We start from the raw sequence: 26,617 nt of genomic DNA, 5'->3' as shown, positions 1-26,617 counted from the left end.
AAAAAAATGAGATTAATAATGTGCAATAAACTTCCATATAGAATCCTTCCTGAGTTGAAAAGGGTGTGAAAAAAAAAATGTACCCTATTCTACATTTCCAGGAGCAGTGGAGTGAAGGTTTCTTTTCTTCATTAATTCATTTGAAGGCAGGTCTTGAACCTTCCATGCGAGATACGCAGGTCCTGCAGAGCGTGGTAGAAGAGACAGACATTCAAACAATTACAGCAAGCAAATGTCTAGGAATGTGGCTGGCTACTCATTTGGACTTGAGGGAGGCAGGGAAGGGTGATTAAAAATTACTGCTAATAATATTTTAACACCTAATACTTTGAGTCCTTACCAATGCGAGGCACTGCTAGAAGCTTTGTAGAAGCTATGTAGAAACTTTACATACGTTTACTTTTTAACTTTTTTCAACATCCCTGTGATGTAGATATTATTGTTATCCTATTTTTCCAGTACAGATTCTGATAGTCAAAAGACTTAAGTAATTCCTCATGCTCATGCAGCCAATCCAGTGGAGTCTGGATTCCAGCCCACATCTTTCTAGCCCCCATACCCTTACTTTTGTTAAGGAGCCCCACAACATCACTGGCCTCTGCAGGTAAGCCTGTAGCTTATTCTTTATGGATTGTCAGGCTCACACTCTGCCAGTTGGGGTAAGCATAAGAGAAAGTAGTATTTTTTGAAGATCAACAGGGATTGTGAAGGAAAAGGTCAAGACAGGAGTTTAGACGCGTAGCCATAGGACGAACCATAAATGGGTTCTATACCAATAAAGGCATTTGCATTACTGTATATGCTATAGAAAAGTACTGAAATGTGAGGACAAGTCAGGATCACAATTCTTACATGGAGTGCAAGGTATTCCAGAAGTAACCTGAAGTAAAGAGATGAGTTAGGAAGATGTTTCAAGAATCCATTCAAGACTTAAAAGTGGCTGGAACCAGTAACAGTGGAGAGAGGGTCAGTGTGAGAACAATTTGGCCTCCTGAATTCATTTGTTGCCAACCTTCTGAGAGAAAAGTAATAGAATTGTGCTAAATAAAGCTCACATGTCAGGCATCAAATGTACTGTGTTATTAACGTTCACATTCCAACACTGTGGCTGCAGCCATATGTTGCTGTTTCCTACCTGATTTTAATTCTTGGGCTGTTGACTCGGGTCCCTGAGCAACTCTTTTATTAACATAGGGCTGAGATAATGTTGATTTGAATTGTTAGGATTTCGTAGCCCAAAAGATTGAAAGATATAGGGCAGAGTTAACAAATTTGTCAGTGACTTACTAAATGCAGTGGGTGGTCATCGCTACATAGCATCTTGTTTGCTAATATGCAAGGCCTTTGTGTTTCTTATTTCCCGGTGTCCCAGGGTAGAATCCTCAACAGGTCTTGAAGTGGGAAAAAGATAAAACTCAAGCAGATTAATGTTGCTACTTGATTGCAGCGTGGCAAAAGGGTTGGTACGCGAGAAGGTTGGAAATATTAGTTAGAGAGAGACTTGGGATTACTTAGTTTTTCCAATTACCCAATCACCATGGAAAATCAAGAGCCAGTCACACTGTCAAGAACACTTCTGTGAATAGAACACATCTCATGTAAATGAGTGTGTAGTCGATTATTTGGGGCTCCTTTTTCAAGTTGACAGATGTTGATATTTTAAATGCGTCCATTTTTAAATAGTACTGTAGCTACTACTTGTTACTATTCAGGCAAATATGTAAGAACTTAAACAAATTTTAAATGTAAGGACAGTTCTCTTCCCTAAGGAAAACAATCAGTAATAAGTCTTTATAGTATCAGAGAAAAGAATTTATATATTTTTAAAGTTGTGAATGCTAATAACGACCAATACTAATTGAAAAGAATTGCTTTAAGTCCCCCTGTCTCAGAGGAGACAAGTTGTGGAAGGAATGATGGTGTGGGGCCAGGAGTCGGGGCGCTCTTCCTCCTCTGCACCCACAGTCATGGTGGCATATCACCCCATATCCCAGGCCTTCTCTGTCTCCAGTTGCCAAGTGGAGGCACAAATGAGAAGACAAGTGAGAGTGAGGCCCATGCCAACCACTTGGTGAAAAGCAAAGATTTCAGTTAATCAACTGTTTTTGGTTTTTTGAGACCACAGTTATAAAGAAAGTGTGTAATTGAATGTTTCCACTAAATTAACAGACTTTGAGTTTCACTGAGTTGAAGGAGTCGGCCAGTGCGTTGGTCCAGACTGTCCTTTTTTCTTAGACTGACCCCACATCCAGTTAAGCCCACACGCCCTGCTGATTTTCCCTTCCAAACATCCCTGGTAACCACCCTCTCCCTTTAACACCCACTCCAGTTCCCTGGTTTAGGGACATAGCATCTTTCAACAAATGGTGCAGTAGCTTCTTACCTGACCTCCCTGACTCCATGTTTGCCCTTTTAGTTCTCTCCCTTAATGGTAGCTGGGGTCATTTTTCTACAACTCAATCTGACCTGTCTGTGGCTCCCCATTTCCTGTGGGATAAGGTCCATGTTCCTTAGCCCAACTTGCAAGAGTTTTCATGAACTGGTGCCCCTTCTGTCTTCAATTTTTGCTCCTCCTTCTACCCAGCTTGCATTTCATGCCCTGGTGATAGCAAACCTTCTTCAGTTTCCTGCATATGCTAGGCTGTTTCATCCCTCTAAGACTCCCCGCGGCACGGGACGTCATTTCCACCTGTCTCTACCCAGGTCATATTCTTCATTACTTAAGGATTCTCTAGCCATCATCTCCCCTGGAATCCTTCCCTAAACATTTCGTTTGAATTGAGCCTCCACCTCTGTTTTCATAACGCTCTGTGCTCTGTCATTTCCAGTGAATATCTTTCTGTACTAACATGGCGTTCTCCCACAAAACTATAAATTCTTTAATAGCATGGACTATATTTTTATCATCTGTGTCTCCAAACCCCAAGGCAATGAATGGTTCAAGGACGCCTTCAGTCATGCCCCCTGCTCTGATTCTCCTTCACTCCTCTATCCTCATTATTTTATTTCTTCTGTAGGATTTAAAGCTGGAATTAGAAACACTTGGTCCTATTCTCTTCTCTCCCACCCCATTTACAGAGGGGAATGCTGCAATCAGAGTTACGTGCCCAAGATCATACAACCAAATAGTGGCAGAGTCAGAAATAGAATCCAGGTAAAGTTCTTGGTGGAATGCCTAGCACCTACTAGGCACCTTGTAAAGAATGGTCCATTTCTCTTCTTGGTCCAGTTGTTTTTCCATGATACTCTACTGCCTTTCTCTTGGAGAAACTCTTCCAGTTGATTCTTTTTATTCCTCAGTCTCTTGGGTAGATACAGCACCAGAGATCATAGCTCTGAAAGTACACGAGAGGAACAGTATTTTCTAAATCTAACATTGCCAACTGCTTAAGGTATGCCATTAAAAATGTTAACTCACCAGGACCAGAAACACCCCAATGAGGGTGCAGAGTTTTCCTGTTACATTTAATTAAAAGATCATTTTTATGACAACATCACATTAGGGGTGATAAAAGGATCATAAATTGCTTCACGAGGTCACCAAGAAAGTTCCAATGCCCCATTAGTTTTCATTGTCCAGTCCCTAGATATCAACACTCACTTTTATCACAAAGTACATAAAACAAAGTACACAAATGTTCCCCAAAACCATGTGGAGCCTCTTTCACATCCTAAACTTATTACTGCCAAGGGCAGATGTGGAACGTGGCTAATATTTTACGCTCTCAAATGATGAAGTTCTGGAAAATTACAGAGGTATGTGATTTGATCTATGAAGCTTCATATGTCATTCTGTAAATACCCCAACTCCAACCTCCTATTTCTGATTGTAGAATTACAACCTAAAACATACAGTGGAAAACCATAAATAAGCAACAATACTGAGAAATAGAGAGAATACGTGTAGAACCGAAGCATGTGAACTTGTTTAGAATGGAAATCGTTTTAGTTTTGTTATTTTATTTTGCTCTTTACTTATGGAAATGCAGATGTTATTCTGCAAAGATGCATTTTAGCATGGTCATCGAGAAATGGTTTTTATACAGCATTACGGGCTAAACTACTAACCGTGATGTGGTGAGGACCCCATCCATTTCCACAGAAGTGACTGGACCTTCTGTGTCTTTGTTACTTTGGTTCGGACATGCCTGCTTAATATTCAAAAAACCATAGTGTGAAGGAATTTCCAGAAGTCGGGTTCTCCGAAGTGCCTTTACAAAGGACTAATTTCTAAAGCCTTTATAAAATGATTTTATTAAGAACTTCACTGAAAACCGTGATTTCTTCTTTTTTTTTTAATCACCTGGTTTGCTCCTCTTTCCAAAGGAAGTGACTAGCCAAAACTGTCTGTATGCAACAAAAAGATAAAATTTTCAATTAGGCTCAGTGCTGTCATAAGCAGACCACATGAGAAGGCTTGAGATAATCCACATTACATATTGATGTCTATCAGCGCCGAGCCCACAGCCGTGTTTCATTCCAGGCCCCTTTTGTAGCTTTGGCAGCCACTGCACCCAATAAAGGCCTAATCATATTAATTTATGCCCCTATCAATTATACATTCAGGTTCCCCAGATAGCTTGTCAGTTTTTATTCACTATTTTCCGAAAAACGCGCCTATCACAGTTACTGTGCAAATAGTCGGACTGTCAGAAAGAGAGATTTAAAGAATATTACTTAAAAGAGGTGGGCTTCCTTAATTTATAAATGTTGTATTATATGTCATACATGTGCTAGTTTTAAAAGCAGGTGCAGTGTGAAGATGGATGTCACATGAAGGACTTTCAGGAAAGGTGGGGGGGACACCTTCTCAATCCCTTTGTCGTGTGTTAGTAGTTCTTTACACCAAATAATCTTTGGTCTAGCCCTGTAAATGATCTCAGATATTTTAATTTGAAGTACACATTTATTTTTGTCCCTCAAACAAGAAGCATCAATTACAGAAGACTTTAAAGGCACAACCCTCGCATTCTCTTTCACTGTGCGGTCGAAGGTCTTATGAAGGTGGGTCTCAGAGCGTCTGGGTTCTGTCTTCGGAGATGGTATCTCAAGTCTGTGGCTGAGCAGGAATTGGGCGCCTCAGCAAGGGAGAGAATCCCTCCAGAATCCCTACAGGCAAGGGATAAGACAGTATCAGGATCCCAGGAAGAGGAACACGGGGGTGGGGGGTACAATTCTACATTAAAGGGCAATTTGAATCATAAAATTCTAGGAGTCGGGCAGTGAGTTAACCAGAGCAGATGGTGGGGAAAAAAATCAAGTCTAGCTCTGTGATCCTATGCTTCTTTTTTTTGTCTCCATCCCTTAAATCAGCTGCCCACTCGTGTCTTATGCTCATAGGCTTTGCTAGTTGACAACCAGTCCTTGATGACATAATTCTGAGTTGGCTCAAAGCTGAGCCTTTCCAAGAAGAGGTGAAAACAGGATCTCTAGGTGGGTGACTTGCGTGGTTACCCAACCACTATACAGAAGGATAGGGAGGTTGAATTTGTTTAGAATATGATGGGCAGGGGAAAGTCCTTTGTTCACTAATAAAAACACATAGATGTTTATAAAAGAGATTCAGGCTGATTCATGGAGCTTAGATTCTACCAGGACAGTGGGTAAACCAACAAATAAAGATATATTGCAAATTGTGTTAAGTGCTATGAAGACAAATGTAGGCTATCATGAGAAAACAAAATGAGGGACCTCATTTTGATGGGAAGATCCAGGAAGGCTTCTCCGAGGAAGGGACATTGAAGCTGAGGGTTGGGTAGGAGTCAGCAAAGGGAGGAAGAACACTTTGAAAACTCATATTATCTCTACTTCTTTCTAACTCCACAGAAATGACAATGAGAACTTTAAAACTATAACCCATAAGGACAAAAAGAATGGCAGAAGAAACCACAGCAGCCATATTAACAAGATATTAGAAGTTGGGAAATCTAGTCTTAGTTTGGGTTCCCCTGAAAACAGGATGAGAAAGGCCTTCTATGGGAAGTGAACCGAGACAGCAGAAATGACAGGGTGGGGAATGTGAGACAGGCAAGGGGAGCTTGTGAGCTGCTTCCCGCTCTGCCTACCTGGGGTCTCAGGTCCTTTGGGAGCTTGCTGTGGAACCATGTAGAACTGGCTCAGAGCCAGCGAGAGCGTGTATTCATGACTCCCTCCCCAACCATGAGGGCTGCCTCCAAGACTGTTAAAATGATCCCATTTCTGGGCTGCCTCTAGACAAGGGGTTCAGACAGCCCTTGGGCAGCACAGCCCAGAAAGGCTGAGGCGATGCTGCATGTGGGACACAGACAATGTGCATGGGACTGTCCACCACTGCCCTGAAATCAGCTGGACCAAGGGTTTGTGGCCCACAGTGACCCCCAAGTGGCCACTAAAGGCAGAGAACAAACAGAGGAAACTGGACTCTAACTGTCTGCAAGAAAAACACCCACAAGAAGGGAGCTGGCTGTCATCACAAACCCCATGATCCATGAAGGCTGAGTGCAAGATGGGCTTGACAACAGAAGAATTACTCGAATGTCTGCAGAAGGGGTGCTTAATCCTGTACCCCTTCCCCAGCCCCGGTGACCAAGCAGCCCCTCCTCCCCTCACCACAAGAGCAGAGGCTGTTTCCTAGGGACGCCCATGGGGGCCAACACCAAAAACAACCGCCAGTGGCCATAATTGCTCCCACGCCCTGGTTATCTCCCTTTTCTATCTTTGCTTTTTTCCCCCATTTTTCTGAGTAGATGCAGTCTTTTTCTCTACTTCTTTTCCTCTTTCTTATTTTGTTTCTGTGGTTCTGCTAGTTTTGTGTTTTTATCATAGAGATTTTATTTTACCTACTGCAAATCACTATAAACTAACAATTGTCAATGGCGAAGCTGGTTGGGTAAAGTACAAGCCAAATACATCAAAATTAAATATGGACAGAATAAAGGATAGGTCTAATAAATTAAAATTTCAAATCAAAACTGTCTCAAAAAATTTTAACCTCACGGCTTGATTTGTAGTGGTTCCAACACAGGGCCCTCTCCCATTGCCCCACAGGCAGGGCAGCCCAGCATATGGTCTTCCAGTGTTGTTTTGTTTTTTAGAAAATTTTTATTTAAATTCAGTTTAATTAACATATACTGTATTGTTAGTTTCAGAGGTAGAGTTTAGTGATTCATCAGTTATATACAGCACCCAGTGCTCATTACTTCAAGTGCCCTCCTTAATACCCATCATCCACTTGCCACAGCCCCCCACCCACCTCCCCTCCTAGAACCATCAGTTGTTTCCTAGAGTTAGGAGTCTCTTATGATTTGCTTCCCTCTCTTTTCATCTTATTTTATTTTTCCTTCCTTCCCTTCTGTTCATCTGTTTTGCTTCTTAAATTCCACATATGAGTGAAATCCTATAGTATTTATCTTTCTCTGACTGACTTATTTTGCTTAGCATAATACCCTCTAGTTCCATCCACATCATTGCAAATGGCAAGATTTCATTCTTTTTGATGGCTGAGTAATATTCCATTTTGTGTGTGTGTGTGTGTGTGTGTGTGTGTGTGTGTGTGTGTATATATATATATATACACACACACACACGCACCATATCTTCTTTCTCCATTCATATGTCAGTGGACATCTGGGTTCTTTCCACAGTTTGGCTATTGTTAACATTGCTGCTATAAACATTGGGGTGCATGTTTCCTTTGAATCATTATATTTATATTCTTTGGATAAATACTTAGTAGTGCAATTGCTGGGTCATAGGGTAGCTCTGTTTTTAATTTTTTGAGGAACCTCCGTAGTGTTTTCCAGAGTGGTTGCACCAGCTTGCATTCCCACTGACAGTGGAATCCATGAAAATCCTAGAGGAAAACACAGGCAACAACCTCTTTGACCTCGGCTGCAGCAACTAATTCAACGTGACAGGAGTCCTCCAGAGGACATTAAGCAAAGTGGCCAGATCTGATTTGCATGTATTTTTTTTTTTTAAGTCACCACAGCAGCAGTATGGAGGGTGGGCACAGGGAGAGCAGTTAGAAAGTTAACGAGGAAGTCCAAGTGAGAGATGAAGGGGGTTTGGGCAAGTCTGAAAATATTAGCAATAACAATTGCTGTGATCTAATCCAGTTTTTAAAAAAGATTTTATTTATTTATTTGTCAGAGAGAGAGAGCACAAGCAGGGGGAGAAGCAGAGGCAGAGGGAGAAGCAGGCTCCCCGCTGAGCAGGGACCTTGATGTGGGGCTTTGATCCCAGGCCCTGAGACCACGACCTGAGCTGAAAGCAGATGCTTAACCAACTGAGCCACCGAGGTGTCCAATGTCACCCAGTGTTATGGTTTTATGTCATTTATTGGCTGATGACTCCAAATTTACATGGGCAGTGTGGACCTCATCCATGATGCCTGACTTGTACATGTATGCCTTCTGGATGCCTACAGTCTGATGTCTACTTGGCATTCCAGTTGAACAAAATCCACGATTCCATGGATTCCACCATCGTAGTCTCCCTATTCTCAATAATTGACCATCCCAAACCTGTAGCTGCTCAGGTGAAACCCCTCAGAGTCATCCGGAACACCTTTCTCCCCTTCCACATGCATTCCAGCGGCAGGTCCTGTTGGCTCGACCATCATCGTATGTACCATTGATCCGATATCCATGCTGTTCCAAGCCATCATCCTCTCCCATTAGGATCATTGCTCTTTCCTCCTAACTCATCTCTCTGCTTTCTTCCCCCATTGCCAGCTGGATTCGCTTTCTATCGCTGCATAACAAATTACTACACGGGTAATAGCTGAAAATAATACCTATTTATTATTTATGGTATTTGTCTACTACGTATTATGAAAACAACAAATTATTTTCTCTCAGTCTGTGGGTCAGGAGTCCAGGTGCAGGGTCTCCTGCTCAGGGTTTCATCAGGCTGAAATCAGGGTGCCAGCCATCTCTTCTGAGGTGTCTTCAGGCCCACAGCTCGTTGGCAGCATTTCATTCCATGTGGTTATATCGCTGAGGCCCTTGCTTCCTGTTAGCTGTTGGCCAGGGATCACGCTCAGCTCCCGGCTGCTGCCTGTCCCTCCTCGCCACGGGGCCCTCCTAGACGCTTCACAACATAGCTCTTCGGCTTCTTCCATGCCGGCAGGCTTGTACCTGCTGCTGCTTCGTCTCCTTTCAAGGGCCTACCTGATCAGCTCAGGCCTGAGCTGCGTAACCTCCCTCGTGATCGGCTCAGAGTCAATTGACCAGAGCAAAATCACAGGAGGGTTACTCCATCATATTCACAGTTTCCACCCAGACTCAATGAGTGAGAAAGATACAGCATATGTACCAAAGTGGGCAGGGTTCTCAGGGCCCATCTAGAATGCTGTCTACCACACCAACTTTAACTCTGGTCCCTGAGTAGCAGATAGAGTAATCCTGTTATTTAAAAAAAAAAAAAAAAAAAAGTCAAATCATATCAGTCCTCTGCTGATGACACTCCAATGTCATCCCATCTCAGTGAAAGGAAAAATCCAGTCTTCCTCTGGGTCTGCAAAGCCCTACGTGGTCTGGTTCTGCGCAGCTTCTCTGGCCTTATCTCCTCTCACTCACCCCCTTGCTCAAGTCATTCCAGATGTCTCAGCTCCTTGCTGCTTCTTAAATACACCAAGCATGCTCCCATCTCAGGATCTTTATACTTGCTGTTGCCTCTCCCCGGAACACACTCTCTCCAGGTACTTGCACACCTCCTTTACTCATGAGTTAATGGATTCTACCTATTGGATTAAAAAGGCATTCAACAATCCTATGTATTCTATGATGATTCTATGTATCTCTGAGTCACTTTCTATCTCTCTGACCCTGTTTCATCTTTCTTTTCCCCGCTGAGTCACTTTGCAGCCTCCAAGAAGCTGAATCCAAGGTGGATTTAGAGGTACAAGAGCCCTCCTGGGGGAAATGCCTTAGAAGGAGGAAGTGAGAGCGAGGAGGAGTAGACAGACGGGCAGGGTCTCTAGCCTGCAGGACAGATCTGACACCCGTGAATGTAGAGAGGAAAGGGCGGAGGGTTGGTTAAGAAGAACAGATAGAGAGGACCTCAGATTGCAGTGCAGCCTGAGAAAGTCTTGGCCAGGCTGATGGGGAGCCCTCAGGTAAAGAAGGCCTGTTAGGTGAGTCCTGCATTGAGCAGAGTAACAGGGCTCAGGCACCTTCGCCCAGTCAGTGTTCAGGATCAGCCTGGGGGAGGAGGTCTCCATGTGGACCCAGTAGGTGGTCCCAAGGAATGACAAGTAGAGGCCACCAGCTACATGGGCTCCTCAGAGCTGGTTCCCTCCAAGGAAGATCAGTGACTCCCTTCTCTAGTAAACACAGCTGTTGTGTGTGTTTGCTCATTTCTATCACCACCTCCCAGACCGCATTAGAATGTAGGTTCCCTAAGGCCAGGATCTCTGCTCTGTTCATTGTAACATCGCCTGAAGCTGCAATAGTGCCCATCACATAATAGCTATTCAGTAGCATTTGTGAACAAATGACTAAGAGTAGCTAATATTTTTTGAGTGTTTACTAACTACCAGGGATTGTTAAAAGTGTGCATACTTTGGGGCACCTGGCCGGCTCAGTTGGGAGAGCATGTGACTCTTGATCTCAGGGTCATGAGTTCGAGCCCCATGTTGGGTATAGAGATTACTTACACAAACAAACAAACAAAACTTTTTAAAAGGGCTCATACTATAAATTGATTAATTTCACAACAACTCGATGAGGTATGTGCCATTTGTCCCTACATTACAAATGACAGAATGGAGGTATAGAAACAACTGAATTAAGGTCTCATATCTAGCAAGAAGCAGATGCAGGGTTCAGACCCAGCCTACAAACTTCTAACCTCTGCTCCATACTCTCTCCCAGAGAGAGAACATGCATTCGAACTCAAGATATGGTTGTAGGTGAAATCAACAGAATTATGAACAAGTTTAATGAGAAAAGGAAAAGAAACAGAAATCAGAGAGCTCCTCAATATTTGTCTTGAGTGGTTTGGCAAATAGTGGGTGTCAAAATGAAAAAGTTTGAAGTTTCTCTAATCATCTGAGGTTTGAAGGGAATTGTTTTAAGCAGGTTAGTTTTGAAAAATGTATTAACCATCCATGAAATCATACAGTGGATGTCTGAATACGTAAGACTGGATTTCTGAGGACCTGGAAATATAGATTTGGAAATCATCATCATAAATTTGGTATTTAAAGCCATGAGACTGAATGAAATCACCTAGAGAAGCTGTGGAGATTAAAATGGGAAGGAGACTCAGGGCAGAGCCCTGGGTGGATCTTAAGGGCATTATTATTTCATGGGGAGATGGGGAAGCCAATCATGAAACATAACATATTGCATAATCCCATGTATGTCATACTCTCCAAGTGACAAAATTATAGAGAACAGATCAAAAGTTGCCAGAAGTTAGTCTTGTTGCGGGGTGGGCGGGGTGGGGGTGGTGAGATGTGACTATAAAGTAATAGCATGAGGAAGTTTCTTTGTGGTGATGGAACATTTCTGTGTTCTGATTGCAATGATGGCTCCCCCAAATTGTACATGGAATAACCTTTCCGAAAACTATCAACAAACAAGCAAACAAGTGCTCGTAAAAACTGGTGAATCTCAAGTAAGAGTAGCTGTGTAGTTATTAGTATTAGAGCAAAGTCAAGTTCCAATTGTGAACAAATGCACTCTCTTATGTGAGACGTTATCAGTGAGGGGAGCTTGGGTGAAGGGCACGCAGGAGCTCCATGTACCATTTTGGTAACTTCCTGTGAGTCTGAAACTCTTTAAAATCATGAGTACAAAATAGTATAAAAGAGATTCTCTCTGTAAAAATGCTATTTGTACATTTATTTAGATGTCCTGAAATGTTTTTCAATAAAATTCGACAATTTTGTATAGTCCCTCCCCCAAAGAAATAGAGTCTAACTAAATTCCTTTTGCTCCTGGACAGAAATATTTTATTTTTTAAAAGATTTTTTACTTATTTTAAGAGAGAGAGCATGAGTGGTGGGGGTAGGGGGAGAAGGAGAAGCAGACTCCCCGTTGAGCAGGGAACCTGATGCGGGGCTCCATCTCAGGACCCCAGAATCATGACCTGAGCCAAAGGCAGATGCTTAACCGACTGAGCTACCCAGCTGTCCCTAGACAGAAATATTTTAATGAAAGAAACAGACTGCATTGAAAAATGGTTTATAATACCGGCCGCCATTTAATTCATTCAGTTATTCAGTTAAACCTGAGGACCCATGACGTGCTGGGCAGTAAGTTAGACAGAAGGAGAACCGCACATCAATAAAGGATGCCCAGTCCTGGCCTCGCGGAGATCTCATTCCAGTGTGGGACAAGCAACTCAATTCACAGCTACAGTGTGATATTTTACAGGGATTTAAAGTTCTCGTTGTGATTATCTTATTGTGGTAGATAGGGAGAGGAAAGCAAGCACCCTAAAAAAAAATACTTATTTTTTTTAAAAAGGTGGAGACATTAACCTTGTATTAGTCTTCAAGGTCTAAGGACAAGATTATTTTGGTTTCCAATTTTACCAGACTTCAGCTCCTAATACTATTAAATCATTTCCTAAGCAAGAAAAATGACTTGGGTCAATAATAATTAGGCTATGCTCCTACTGCTCAGGCCTTAGAAGTAAATAAGCCCATGGAAAGCCTGCCCAGTTTTGATGTACACTTTGTTAAGTTGCAATAGGCAGGAAGGGATCCCTGCTTCTGATGATAGGAGGAGACATGAGAAGGATAAAAGGACTGAGTCCTGATTCCATGGAGCTGCTGTTACGGTTCGTTTTTTCTTTTTGTTGAGACTCACATCAACCCCTTCACTTTTCTCTTAATAGAAGCTTTCACAGGGATCCAGCAGGGACAAGCTGTGATTCAAAAGGGAAAAACCTAGACAGTGAGAATGACCTGCCTTGCCACCAGGGACAAGAGATTAGTAGTGACTGAAGGTTAGTATCACTTCCTTTTTGTCCACTATACTCAGTGAATTGTCCCCTTTTCTTTAAAAAAAAAATGGTTTTAATTTGACAAGGAACAAGTTATTTACATGGTCCCAAGGCATCTTCCCAAATTATTTATAAATCTAAAACACTATCTTTTAGTAATAGAGACACCTGAGTCAATCATAAGAGTTAGCATCACCAGTATCGGGACAGACCGACATCACTCAATGAGGCACTGAGAAGGACACAACATCACTTCTGTGGTGTTCCTGCCAAAAATGAAGAAGCTAAATCAAATCATATGGAAACATCGGCTAGAACCATATTGCAGGACATTCTATAAAATTAGTTCCATACTCTTCAAAAATGTCAAGGTCAAGACACAGAAAGGCAAAAGAAGTGTTCAGATTAAAGTAGACTAAAGATATATGACAACTAATTGCAATGCATGACCCTGTACTACGTTCTGGACTGGGGGAGGGGAGAAGGCGTAGCTATTTAGGACATTATGATAAAATGTGAGCATGGACTATGGACTAGATAATAGCATTATATCAATGTTAAATTTCCTGAATTTGATTTTTGTATTTTAAGTATATAAGAGGATGTCCTTGTTTTTAGGGAACACACATTGAAGTATTTAGGGGCAAAAGAATGCAATCATTCCCAAATTCAAATAATAAAGGGAAAATTCACATCTGTGTGTGTGTGTGTGTGTGTGTGTGTGTGGAGAGAGAATAATAATACAAATGGGGCAAAAGGGGAACATGAAAGTTCCTTTTATTATTCTGGCAACTTTTCTCTAAATTTAAAATTAAATCACAATTTACAATTTGGGAAATGCATGCTTGTCACTCAGTGCTCACTTTCATCAGCTCTCTTGTGTGCCCTTAGTTGCCTTAAGGTAGCAATTTTCCTTGGCTCCTGATGTCTCTGGGTTGCTTGGAGTCCATTCAACAACACAAAGGGGCAATAACAAAGGAATGCAGAGAGACTGAAAGTGCAGAGGAGAGGCTCTCAAACCGGGTGGTGGGTAATACACCGCTCCCAGGACTGGTGATCCTGGAACCAAGTCTTCGAGGATGAGGAGGAGTTAGCCGCTCAATGGAGGGTCTTCTGGGCAGCGGCAATGCTCACAAAGGCAGGAAGATTTTGTACCTCTTTTTCCCCTAAGCTGTATTCTCTGTCTCCCTTCTCTGTGTCTGGGAGGTTGATGTCTATGGACTGCATCACTTGGACTCCCTTACCCTCTGTCTTCCGCAAGTGTGACCAATGGAAGACACTAGCAGGAGATGCCAGGGCGGGCGGGGAGGGAGGTTAGTGTACTATTCCCACTCTGGTTTCAGGAGTGCCTGTGGAGAGCTACTGCTCCAATGACGTGACCCCCTTCCTAGTTCTAGCATTTCCCAGGCTTTACTATCTCCACTTATTCCTCTTGCCTCTTCGTCCCGGAGTAGTAATGGCTTCCTGCTCTTGCTAGTTTCTGGGTACCTCACTGGCTTCATTAGTTCCCCTAATTAGTTCCACTTTTCTGAGAATAATTCCTCATTAAATTACTTTGAGTTAAATTGACTTCACTGTGCCGTGCGATTCCTGCTAGCACCCTGCCTAAACCACAGGTGTGGCTGAAGCAGAAAGCATGTGGAGGAATGGCCGGCGAGGAGACTTACCTGGAGCCGGGGCCACCCCGGAAGAGGCCAGCTTTGGCTTTTATCCTGTTACCGCAACAATGCGGACGTTACCAAGAAGAGTGCGGTGCGGAGGAGAGACCTCTGCAGTCAGACAGACCTCGATGGTGTGACCTTGGTATGTGACTTAATCTGCCTGAGTGTTTCCTCATTTATGAAAAGGGATTAACCTCACAGGGCTAATGTGAGGAATAGATGGGGATAAGCAAGTTCCTCTGAAAGCCCAATTCCAGCACCATCTCCTTCAGGAGGCTTCTCTGTATCGTTCCCTAGTGACCTGTCCCTTCTCTGAATGTCTGTTGTGTGTACAGTCGTAACACATCGTTTATATCCCATCATTTGTAATGATTTCATGTTTGTATATGCATATTTGTTTGCTATGATTCTCCCACTAGATTTTAAACTGTTTCAAGGAGGGGCCATAGTTTACACGTCTCTGACTTTCCCTGTGTTGGGCACAGTGAAACTGATATAATATCGTTTGATTGATGAGTGGAGAGAAATGATTCTGAGTGTCATAGTATTTAAGGGCACATTCCTAATTCTCTTCCATTGTTCCTGACCTCTCTACCTCTGCTTTGATATTGTAAAGGTAAAACAAGTGAAAATGTTTTCCTTCCTTCCTTCTAGCATACCTTTTAGCACCTACTATATGTAAATAGCTAGGGATATTTTAGATCTATTTCATTAACTACAATCATTGAGGAAAGGGGAAATTGGAACAGATATACATTTCCAAAATTAAGCTATATTCGTGTTCCAAAAACAGCATGGCAGAAATGATCAAGAGACGGTACTTTTGAAGTGGGCATAGCAGGGTCTCCTCTGTAGCTGTGTAAAATTGCTATTTCCTTTGCTAAAGTTGTTTTTGATAATTTTTTTTTTCTGCATCCTCTGTAGTACTAGGCCTTTCCATTTAACAAATTTTTTCCTTAAAGATAAATGAGAGGCATAAAATAAGTAGAACTAGGACTAACATTACCATAGCACTTACTTGATAATTTTCTCACATTGTCTCATTAAAGCTCAGGGCACCCGCGAGGTCACTAAATATGATGATTATCACTTTTGGCCAAATTAAAATACCAAGGAACAGAGAGGTTAACTGAGTTCCTCACTCCCTACACACAAAGTTACTGTTGAAGCTTGTAAATGTAACTCATTCTAAGATTCAGCCTGATTATCGTGGTTTCTTCTCAATGCCCCTCTAAATGCCTTCTCTAGTAAAGAGGAGAAATAAAAAGAGAACCTAAACTGGAGAAAACTAGAGTTGTTGTTTCTTGAGGTCTGGAGGATGTCTACTTCTTTGTAATGTTCAGGAAACACCCCAAGACAGGACTGGACGTGGCCAGTAAGGGAACTGCTCAGTCTCATGGACCCCGTGTCAGGCCAGTGTGATTCCCACAGGCCCTCACGTTCCTGTGCTCCTTTCCAGGCACTCTCAAAAAGCTGGGTTTTCTACCAGTCATGTAACCCTGGCTCCAGGAATGAGGTAGGAAAAAAGCTTCTGAGCTTTCCTCACTTCTGGGCTGAGAATGGGGCCGCTATTCACCAGAACCAACAACCCCAGGAAAAGCATGACTCCCAGTGTGCCACAGGCATTTATGCCCCCTATTCATCAGTGACAAAGCCATGAGCTCAACACCCACTGTTGACTCTGCCTCCAGGAGCCTAGCAGGTTGTGTACCTGAGGAAGGAGAGCAGAGTGGATAGACATGCCTTCTGCGTTCCCGGGGTGAGCGGGCAGGCCTAGGCGAGCTGCAGAGGGCAGGACTGGTCTGAAGAGACAGCCCACTGCTGTGGGACCCGTGGGAATAAATACAACAACGTTTTAAAAGAAGCCAGAAATCTAGATTTATGTGGTAGTATGATTTGTAAAATCATGTAAATTTTGTTGAAAATATTATACAAAGAAAGCATTCCATTAGGAACCAGTATATGGCCCCTTTGATAAGTAGAGATGCTGTTTGATTGATGGGCATGGTACTTTCTTAGTTGGGGGCACCCAAAGCAGACGGCGAGACAAGGTCATGGGGGAAGGCGGTTTATTTGGAAGGTGATCCTGGGAAACACGTGTGAATAAGAAAAGGCAGAAATGTCAAGAGAGGGTATGTTAGAGGACAAGCCACCTCCATGGATGATTGGGGTTCAAACTCAGCGGGACCCACTGGGAAGCCTTGAGGAACCTACGTGAGCATCGGGAGAAGTGGGGTGGTTGGGGGACGTGCCCATAGACTCCCACCCTTCACTGGCTGAGAGTTGCCCCTAAGAGCAACAACCTCACTTCCAGAGGTGCACTTTCAGACTACGCAAGCTTACCAGGCGGCGAGCTGCACGGGACCAGAGCAAGCCTCGGGCGGAGGACAGAGATGCAGCTCAGGTGGGAAACCGCTGCTCCCCGCGCACGGTCTCGCACCTGCGGCTAAACTCAGGTAAGGCCAAGCCAGACGGAGCCAGGCTTTGACAGCATGGGCTGCACCTTTCTTGTCAGAAAGATACGGGCCCGAAGGGTAAACAGCCAAGGGGAAAAAATTGGATAACAGGATAACAGGATGCTATTAGGGCGTTCCTTCTCTATGCATGCCTCTAGCTGGGAGACAGAAGGGAGAGGATGTGAATATTCTGGTGCTGGTTAGAACGGGGAAGAAGAAGGCAGGAGGGGAAGGAAAGGTGCTGAGGAAGCAGCATTTTCTTTGTTTTTCAGGCTAGTGATTCCTACAGTAATGGAGTTAAACGGGTAGGCTGGCCAGCCTGTTCTGAGAAGCTCGAAGTTGTGTTCCGGCGTGGAGATGTTATTCTGCGGAATAGAGAAAAAAGTTGCCTGACTTCTCAAAGATGATTAGGTTCAGAGATAGACACAAAGGGACCCGAGAGGTCATGAATTCAGTCCAGGAAGCATTTACCAAATATAGTTCACTAAGGATTAACCCACTTCTCTGCTTCCCTGGCAGAGGGAATGTCTGTCCACATTTTCTTTTCTTTTATTTTTTTTTTAAAGATTTTTTTTTATTTATTTGACAGAGATAGAGACAGCTAGCGAGAGAGGGAACACACGCAGGGGGAGTGGGAGAGGAAGAAGCAGGCTCATAGCAGAGGGAGCCTGATGTGGGGCTCGATCCCATAACGCCGGGATCACGCCCTGAGCCGAAGGCAGACGCTTAACCGCTGTGCCACCCAGGCGCCCCTGTCCACATTTTCAATAGTGTTTTAGAGCTTCAACGTGCACAATATTCAATGGGAGAGCTTGTTAAAAGCGGACTGGGGGAACTTGGAATCTGCATTTTAACAAAAGTCTACACAATCCTGGGTACGGTGACACTCGCAACACCACCTTCTACTGCGTTCTCCTCTGGTCCTGGGGGATGGGACCCGCATGATGTCTTACATTCCTTTGCTATCACTGAATTTTGACTTCCTCTGAGTCAAAAGACTATTGGCATAGTGGTTATAGTTATGGAAAAATTTGCACGTTTACTATGAAGTTTTCGAGATAAGGATGGCTGTTTAAATACCCCGAACTTTGAGAAGCAAACTCTGTAGGGGTTTGTGTGGGTTTGCGTTCGCAGGCTTGCATGCAGTGATGAGAGGGTAAGGGGGGAACCAATGATCTTAGAAGCCATTTTCATAGGAGACGAGCATCAAATAAAATTAAGCATTTACTTTTTGCAAACACTGACATAATGGTATCTGGGATTTTTTTTGTTTTTTGTTTTTTTTAAAGGAAGGCTGTCATTAGTAAAAGGTCAAGTTTTGTTGGACTTTCCAGGGATGTTAATTTTTGTCTCTATCCAGCGGTTTATACTCAGTATTTATAGTGTTTGTAGCTACTAGTGGCTTGTAGCTGATTTTTACACCCATCCTTACCTATACTCTGAAACTCTGCCCAATAAATTTAAGGGCATTCAGTGTTGTGATGATTCCATCCCACCATTAAGGTGCTAAAGTTGATTCTGTCCCCTGGATGTCCTTCGTGACGTACTATTGAGACTATGGAAGTTTGGGACAAAAATAGTCAATGCCAAGAGAGGGCAGATTATACTCAATACTGTGAGGGCCTGGGTAGTTTCACTTCACATGATAGGCTCATGGGTGACCTGTGACCAGACGCTGCCTGGTCCTCATTGGCCAGCCATGTCTTTGTCCAGGGAGAAAAGGAACAGTGTTAGTCATGGACTGGAACAGGTCTGTTGGTTTTTGCTTCCACCTTGCATTTCAGAAACAACTATATATCGAGGCTGTCTATAGAATATCCCCAAATGTGTTGTATTTCCCTCAAAGAAACTTGCTTGGAGGATATGGAGAGGCCATAGCATAGTTCATGTGGGCACCTTAAGAAAAGTTCCATCTAGCCTGTGTGTCCTTTAGCTGAGCGCTCATGTTTAAGTGCTTTCTGTAGTAAAAGAACCATTTCAAGTGCTCCAAAAAGATATGCTCTCCTTGACCCCTGAGGGCCAAATGTTCCTAGTGTTCCGATGGCTGCTCGGCTCTTAAGGTGGCATCACTAATGCCCACATGCAGTCTCTTAAGTGGAAAGCCTTAAGGAAACTCTGTTGCTCTTAGTGGAGACTTCAGTTACTCATCTTTCTTCTTCCTGTATTAACAATTCACATGAGAGGGGTCTGATCAAATAAGGAATGATATGGAAAGGGAGGGAACCAAATAATACAGTAATGGTTGCTGTATTAGTCTGTTCAGGCTGCCATAGAAGAAAAGTGCAAACTGGGTGGCTTCACAGAAATGTATTTTCTTACAGTTCTGGAGGCTGGAAGTTCAAGATTAAGGTATTTCCAGTGTTAGTTTCTGGTGAGATCTCCCTTCCTGGCTTCTCACCACTGTGTCTTTACCTGGCCTCCTCTCTTTGTGCACATGGAGAGAAAGACAGACAAACAGAGAGAGGCAGAGAGATCTGATGTCTCTTCCTCTTTCTGTAAGGACACTAATCCTACAGAATCAGGCCCCACCCTTATGACCTCATTTGCTCTCGATTACCTGCACAAACACATATATGCAATATACCTTAATAGATCTATCTATACAGTGTGTATCTACGTATGGATAAATACAGCTATAGGGTATGCACTTATATCCTGAAACTTCAAGTTACCTCTCCCCTGTCATCCACCAAATGAAATACCAAAGTGTCAATACATATTTGAAGGCTTCTCATCTTTGAATTACCCAACTATAGTCATTTTCTGGGACTTACTCTAGCCAAACTTCTGGTTTGTTATTTGCATTCATTTGTTTTCCACTTGGTAGGCTTCTTCCTTTTGTGAATGACTGAAACATGCTTCCCCCATCTTTCCATTAAGCCTTGTCCTCACTTTTCTTCTAAAATCTAATTAAAACTACTTTTTGTGAGGGGAAGGAAGAGGGAGGGAGATAAAGAGGGAGGTGGTGACCTCTTTCCTCCAGAAATGTCTCCATTCAATTCAGCATCTTGTGAGCACTGTTAATTTGCATTAGTCAGATTTGTCCTTTTGAGGTGTTCTTAAGTATTTGTACTTCCTCAAAGCACAGAGACTAAGGTGGAAGCTAGAAGACGCCAAACAACTCATCAATTGAGTAGGAATGAAATTAGTCAAACCTTTTACTTAACGGAATCAACTGCTGACAGAATGACTTCTTGCACCACTTTCTTCGGATCCTTCTACAAGACAAAGAATTACTACAGTCTATATTCATTAGGTACGCTCAAACAGTGTTGACACAGGCTATGTCTGTGCCATAGAAAACTAACTGGTTGATGGGCACATGGGTGGCTCCGTTGGTTAAGCATCTGACTCTTGGTTTCAGCTCAGGTCCTGATCTTGGTGTCGTGAGATCGAGCCCTGCGTGGGGCTCCACACTCAGCACTCAGCACAGAGTCTGCTTGAGATTCTCTCTCCCTTTCCCTCTGCCCCTCCCCCTGCTCACACGCTCACTCTTTCTCTCTTTCTAAAATAAGTAAAAAATATCCTTTTTTTAAAAAAAAACTTAACTGGTTGAAAAGTAAAATTTTAGATCTCTAAAATTACCTACAAAATACCAAACAACTGGATTTATTTAAAAAAAAATGGAAACAAGTCATGTTTTGAATTTGCAGGCTTGATTGAATTACTGGTATGATCATTTTAACTGTTTTGTGGGGAGGAAGTAGAGAAAGAATTGTTTTTAATCTCAGAATATTTGTGATATATAAATATATATGTATATTTATTTCCACATGAAGAAATATGGATATTTGCTATCCACATTCATTCTGCACATAATGAGATTTTTATACTGGTCTTGTGAAATAAGAGAATTTCTTCAGTATAGAATATCTTCTATAATCAGCATATCTCAGATAAAATTATTACCAAGAGTTATACCGATATACACATACAGAGTAAAACCTCTTATATGAATCCACTCACAGTAAGCAAGGAAAAAAAAAAACAAAAAACCCCAAACAACAACACCAAAAATAGTATAGTATAGTACAAATCTTCAGGACTTCCTCACAGCCACACTTTATATTAGGACCAACGACCATGGCAATTCCTTTTTTGCAATCAACCAAGGAAGAGCTGCGTGCTTCTTTTGAATCCCCCAAATTGTGTACCCTGATGGGTATGTAGGTTTGGTCAGGTTTGTTTGTAAAAGCAAACCAAACAGAGCCCCTGATACACAAGCTCCTTTGTGGAAAACAAAAGGAACAAGGTTACATTCAGGCCACCAGTTGCCTGGGGCTAGCTAGCAAGGAGTGGTGGTAACAAGATCTCCTGGCTTTAAGGGTGTTTCTGTTGAAACCATTTGAAACAGCATTTTCTTCAAGTGTGTCCTGGGAAATATTTGTCAAGCGAGATGCTCCGCAAAAGAAAGATTCTATGGCCAAGCAACTTTGGGAAACACTGAGTACGTGTCTCCCTCTAGGACATTCGGAATGTGCCTCAGCCTATCACAGGCGCTGCAAAGCCTCCGAGTAAAGCAATCCATTGAACTTCATTCAAAACAATATTTTCTCAACATAGGTAAGTATTAAAATTTTTTTCCCATAACATTCCTTGGGGAAGGGTTGGTTTACAGAATTTTAGTTTGGTCTTGAATGAAGCAAATGGATCTAACTCTTCAATGATAGAAAAATATGCAGGGGATTTTCCTTTTTGTGGTTCATTAATATAATGGAAACCACAACGCTGTTCACAAGTTCTAAGAGAAAGCAATTATGACAAAGAGCCCATACGATTCCTCAAAAGAATAAAGGCAGTAAATGACACGATAGCAGACATCTAGTGCCGCTTTATTTCTTCTCACGGCTCTCAAGCTGGGTTTTTGGCGAGTTCCAACCCTGTGCTGCACCCGCTGACCCAGTGGGATCGCCGCAGACTATTTCACATGAATTTACTAGAGTAAAGTAGTGGAGAGTCTTCACTGTATATACTTACACACCGAGAGCCTACACTGAAGAGCAATGCATGCTGTACTATATCTAAGTAATGACCCTTTGGGCGCTCTTACTTTGTGTCTTTTGGGTTGTGCTTGCTGCCAATACATCTTAGAGATGATATTTTCCTGTGAAAGGGTGTGTGTGTGTGTGTGTGTTGTGTGTGTGTGTGCATGTGTGAATTTCTGATAGCAATGCCATTTGAGAAATAGAAGAAACACTAATGCATCACACCAGTAGTTCTTTCCAAACCTGTATTTTATCAGTGCTTTGTTGTACCAAGAAATGATGGGATGAGTAAGTATTTGTCCCGTCCTTTGCTTTCTTCTGAGTAGTATGTCTTCTTGGCTTTACTGTCATCTTGAGCCTTATTTTGGAGGGCAGAAGAATGCTTAGGTCATGTTTAGTTTTTATAGCCTCATTTAGCGGAAATGGATCCTTTGGGCCCAGTCTATGCCCATTGCCTAAATTTAAAGTCCCTTTTCTTGCAGGTGGCTTAATTTATATTTGTTGATGGCACAATGAATGCAAATAACCACACGGGTGACCTTTAGGAGACTGTAAGAGCCAAACCAGTGATGCGAGTGACTTGAATTCAGAAAGGGATTTTGATATATTTTTCGCATTTCTAGAAATACTTTTTTCTTGAGGCAGGAAAATGTTCAATCACCCAGTAGGTATTTAGGAAAGACACAGAGAGCTAATCTCCAGCAAACGATCGGGTGCTTCAACACCCTACCACAAGATGAGGGACATATGGTACAAGGAGACCTGACCAGAATGATGGAACCACTAGAATGGATTATCCATTTAGCCCGTTTTATCACATTCCTTTATATCCGGCAGGTCCACACCTATACGTAAAATGAGACCATATTTAAGACTGAGTCATGACCTAATATGATGTGATACAGGAGAGAAATAAATTGTTTTTTTCATGATCTGAAAGCTCTTCTGTCCAAGAATCTGTACAAAATGATGTTTTGGCTGCAGCTAATAATGGAATCAGGTAGATGAAATACCAGATCTTTTACCATAGATTAGCACTCTGTATGTTTCCAAAATACCTACTGGGTGATTAAATAATTTTCTTTCTCAAGAAAAAAGGTAATCGTAGAAATGCTAATAATGAAAGAAACCCCTTGTCTGGAAGTGACGTTGCAGAGCTACTTAATCCTAAAATTCTTGCTCAATTTGATGAGAGCTAATTACATAAGTCTACATGTTTGAAACTAATAAAACTTACTTCAAATAAAACACCTCCTATTTATTTATTTATTTATTTATTTTTATTAAAGATTTTTATTATTTACTTTAGAGAGAGAGAGAGAGCACAGAGGGAGAGTGAGAGGGAGAAGCCGACTTCCCACTGAGCGGAGACCATGATGTGGGGCTGGATCCCAGGACCCTGAGATCATGACCTGAGCTGAAGGCAGACGCCTAACCAACTGAGCCACCCAGGTGCCCCTAAACACCTCCAATTTAAAAATTGATTTTGAAATAGGAAGAAAATGACTTCTCTGCACAATCTGAGGAAAAAGGAAAAAGCGAAGGTGACTGAAACTTTTCACTCGTGGTTTGTGGTATCAGAATCTGAGACTCAGGGGCACCTGGGTGGCACAATCGTTAAGCGTCTGCCTTCGGCTCAGGGTGTGATCCCGGCGTTCTGGGATCGAGCCCCTCATCAGGCTCCTCCGTGAGGAGCCTGCTTCTTCCTCTCCCACTCCCCTTGCTTGTGTTCACTCTTTCGCTGGCTGTCTCTCTCTGTCAAATAAATAAATAAAATCTTAAAAAAAAAAAAAAAAAGAATCCGAGACTTGTAGCCTATTTGTGCCTCCTCTTCCCTCAAGACAGGTCACTCCCCCAACTCAACACTATGTCCTAATTCACTCTTTGAGGATCAGTCTTGACTTTGAAGCAAGACCTTCACCCAACGCCTTGGAATCCAGTATTGCCCCTGGACTCACTCTGATCACTGGAGACCTGAAGCCTGATGTTCCAACTTACCCTGCTCTTACCAGTTTTCTTTCTCAGTAACCCACCTTGACTTCAGTCATACAGCATGCATGCTTTTGACTTTTTGACAGTTTGGAGGCTAGAATCTGAGCTCCGAAGTCCATCCTAGTTGCCTAACTGTAGGTTTGGCACATCAACTTCCTCTGCACTCCCTAACATGAGCCACCTAGGGGCTTTGATCATCTCCTGATGGTAGTCTCCCCATACTCTGCTTCGCTTGCAAGGTGACTCAGTTTAACCTATCTTGCTTTTATTCTGTGACATAGCAGGTGTCTCATCTGTAATGAAACTGAAAAAAGAAATCTGTAATATCCTAGTCTTCTTAGACGATAAACTCTTCGTTTCGAAAACTGCCAAACAAATAGGAATTTTAGAATTTTGTTGACTTGTTAGGATCATTTGTGTTTTTTTTAAAGGATTTTAGCATGGCTTCAATATTTATGGGAAGTAGGGGCACTTAAATTGTTCAAGATTAGGGGTGCCTGGGTGGCGCAGTCGTTAAGCGTCTGCCTTCGGCTCAGGGCGTGATCCCAGCATTCTGGGATCGAGCCCCACATTAGGCTCCTCTGCTATGAGCCTGCTTCTTCCTCTCCCACTCCCCCTGCTTGTGTTCCCTCTCCCGCTGGCTGTCTCTGTCAAATAAATAAAATCTTAAAAAAAAATTGTTCAAGATTAATAAAGAATGAATGGAATTTTAGCTGGTCTCTTCCGGTGACTCACAGGTTGGAAACAAACAAACAAAAAATAAAACTATTATTGAAGGAGAAAAAATCTCATATGATGAAATCTATAAGAAACAACTTTAAAACATATGAGATCAGAAAGTATACATTATGTAGGACCAAAAAAAAATGAACATTGAAACTTTATTGGGTTATCTGTCCTTAGTTGTGCAATAAAGCAGAAAAAAAAAGATGCACAAATTGCAAAGGAAGAAATATAACTATTTGCAGGCAATATGATTGTCTATGCAAAAACATGCCAAATAATCTATAAAGAAATCTAGAACCAATAAGTGAGTGCAGCAAAGTTGCAGGATACAAAGTTAACGTGCAAAATCAGTCATATTTCTATATACAAACAATGAACAATTGGAAATTAAAATTGAAAATGATAACATCCAAAATAGCTTCAAAAAAAAAATACTCAGGTATAAACCTAAAAACACAGGAAGGGTTGCTAAGCTAAAAACTAAAAGAAGCTGGTAATAGAAATCAAAGAAAACCTGAATAAATGAAAAGACATTTCATGTTCATGCGTTTGAAGATCAGCATAAGAAAAAAATTAATTCCCTCCAAATTGATCTGTGGGTTTAATGTCATTCTTATCAAAATACCAGTAGGATTCTTCATAAATAGAGAAAACTTTCTTCTAAAAGTATATGGAAAGAAAGAATGATAAGGAAAGAATGTAGACTAGCAAAAGGAATTCTGAAAAATAAGAGTAAAGTTGGAAGAATCACAACTCCTGATGATTAGAATTACAATATAGCTACAGAAATCAAGACAGTGGGGGTATTGACAGAGTGATAGACATGGAGACTAATGGAAAAGATCAAGAACCCAGAAACAGGGCCAGTTGATTTTGACAAAGATGCAAAGCCAGTGCAGTGGAGAAAACACACTCCTTTCAACAAACGGCATTAGAATAATTGGACATGTATCGAACAACCAATGAGCCACAACTGAAACCTCACACCTTGTACAGAAATGAACTCAAAATACATTACAGACCTAACTGTAGCACTATGAAACTTCTAGGAGAAAATCCTGGTGCCTTGGGCTGAGGCAAAAAGTTCTTATTCATGATACCAAAAGCACACACACACGTNTTCACTGGCTGAGAGTTGCCCCTAAGAGCAACAACCTCACTTCCAGAGGTGCACTTTCAGACTACGCAAGCTTACCAGGCGGCGAGCTGCACGGGACCAGAGCAAGCCTCGGGCGGAGGACAGAGATGCAGCTCAGGTGGGAAACCGCTGCTCCCCGCGCACGGTCTCGCACCTGCGGCTAAACTCAGGTGAGGCCAAGCCAGACGGAGCCAGGCTTTGACAGCATGGGCTGCACCTTTCTTGTCAGAAAGATACGGGCCGAAGGGTAAACAGCCAAGGGGAAAAAATTGGATAACAGGATAACAGGATGCTATTAGGGCGTTCCTTCTCTATGCATGCCTCTAGCTGGGAGACAGAAGGGAGAGGATGTGAATATTCTGGTGCTGGTTAGAACAGGGAAGAAGAAGGCAGGAGGGGAAGGAAAGGTGCTGAGGAAGCAGCATTTTCTTTGTTTTTCAGGCTAGTGATTCCTACAGTAATGGAGTTAAACGGGTAGGCTGGCCAGCCTGTTCTGAGAAGCTCGAAGTTGTGTTCCGGCGTGGAGATGTTATTCTGCGGAATAGAGAAAAAAGTTGCCTGACTTCTCAAAGATGATTAGGTTCAGAGATAGACACAAAGGGACCCGAGAGGTCATGAATTCAGTCCAGGAAGCATTTACCAAATATAGTTCACTAAGGATTAACCCACTTCTCTGCTTCCCTGGCAGAGGGAATGTCTGTCCACATTTTCTTTTCTTTT

Source organism: Ailuropoda melanoleuca, chromosome 8 (genome assembly GCF_002007445.2).
Source record: "Ailuropoda melanoleuca isolate Jingjing chromosome 8, ASM200744v2, whole genome shotgun sequence".
NCBI lineage: Eukaryota > Metazoa > Chordata > Mammalia > Carnivora > Ursidae > Ailuropoda > Ailuropoda melanoleuca.
Note: the sequence above shows the minus strand (reverse complement) of the source record.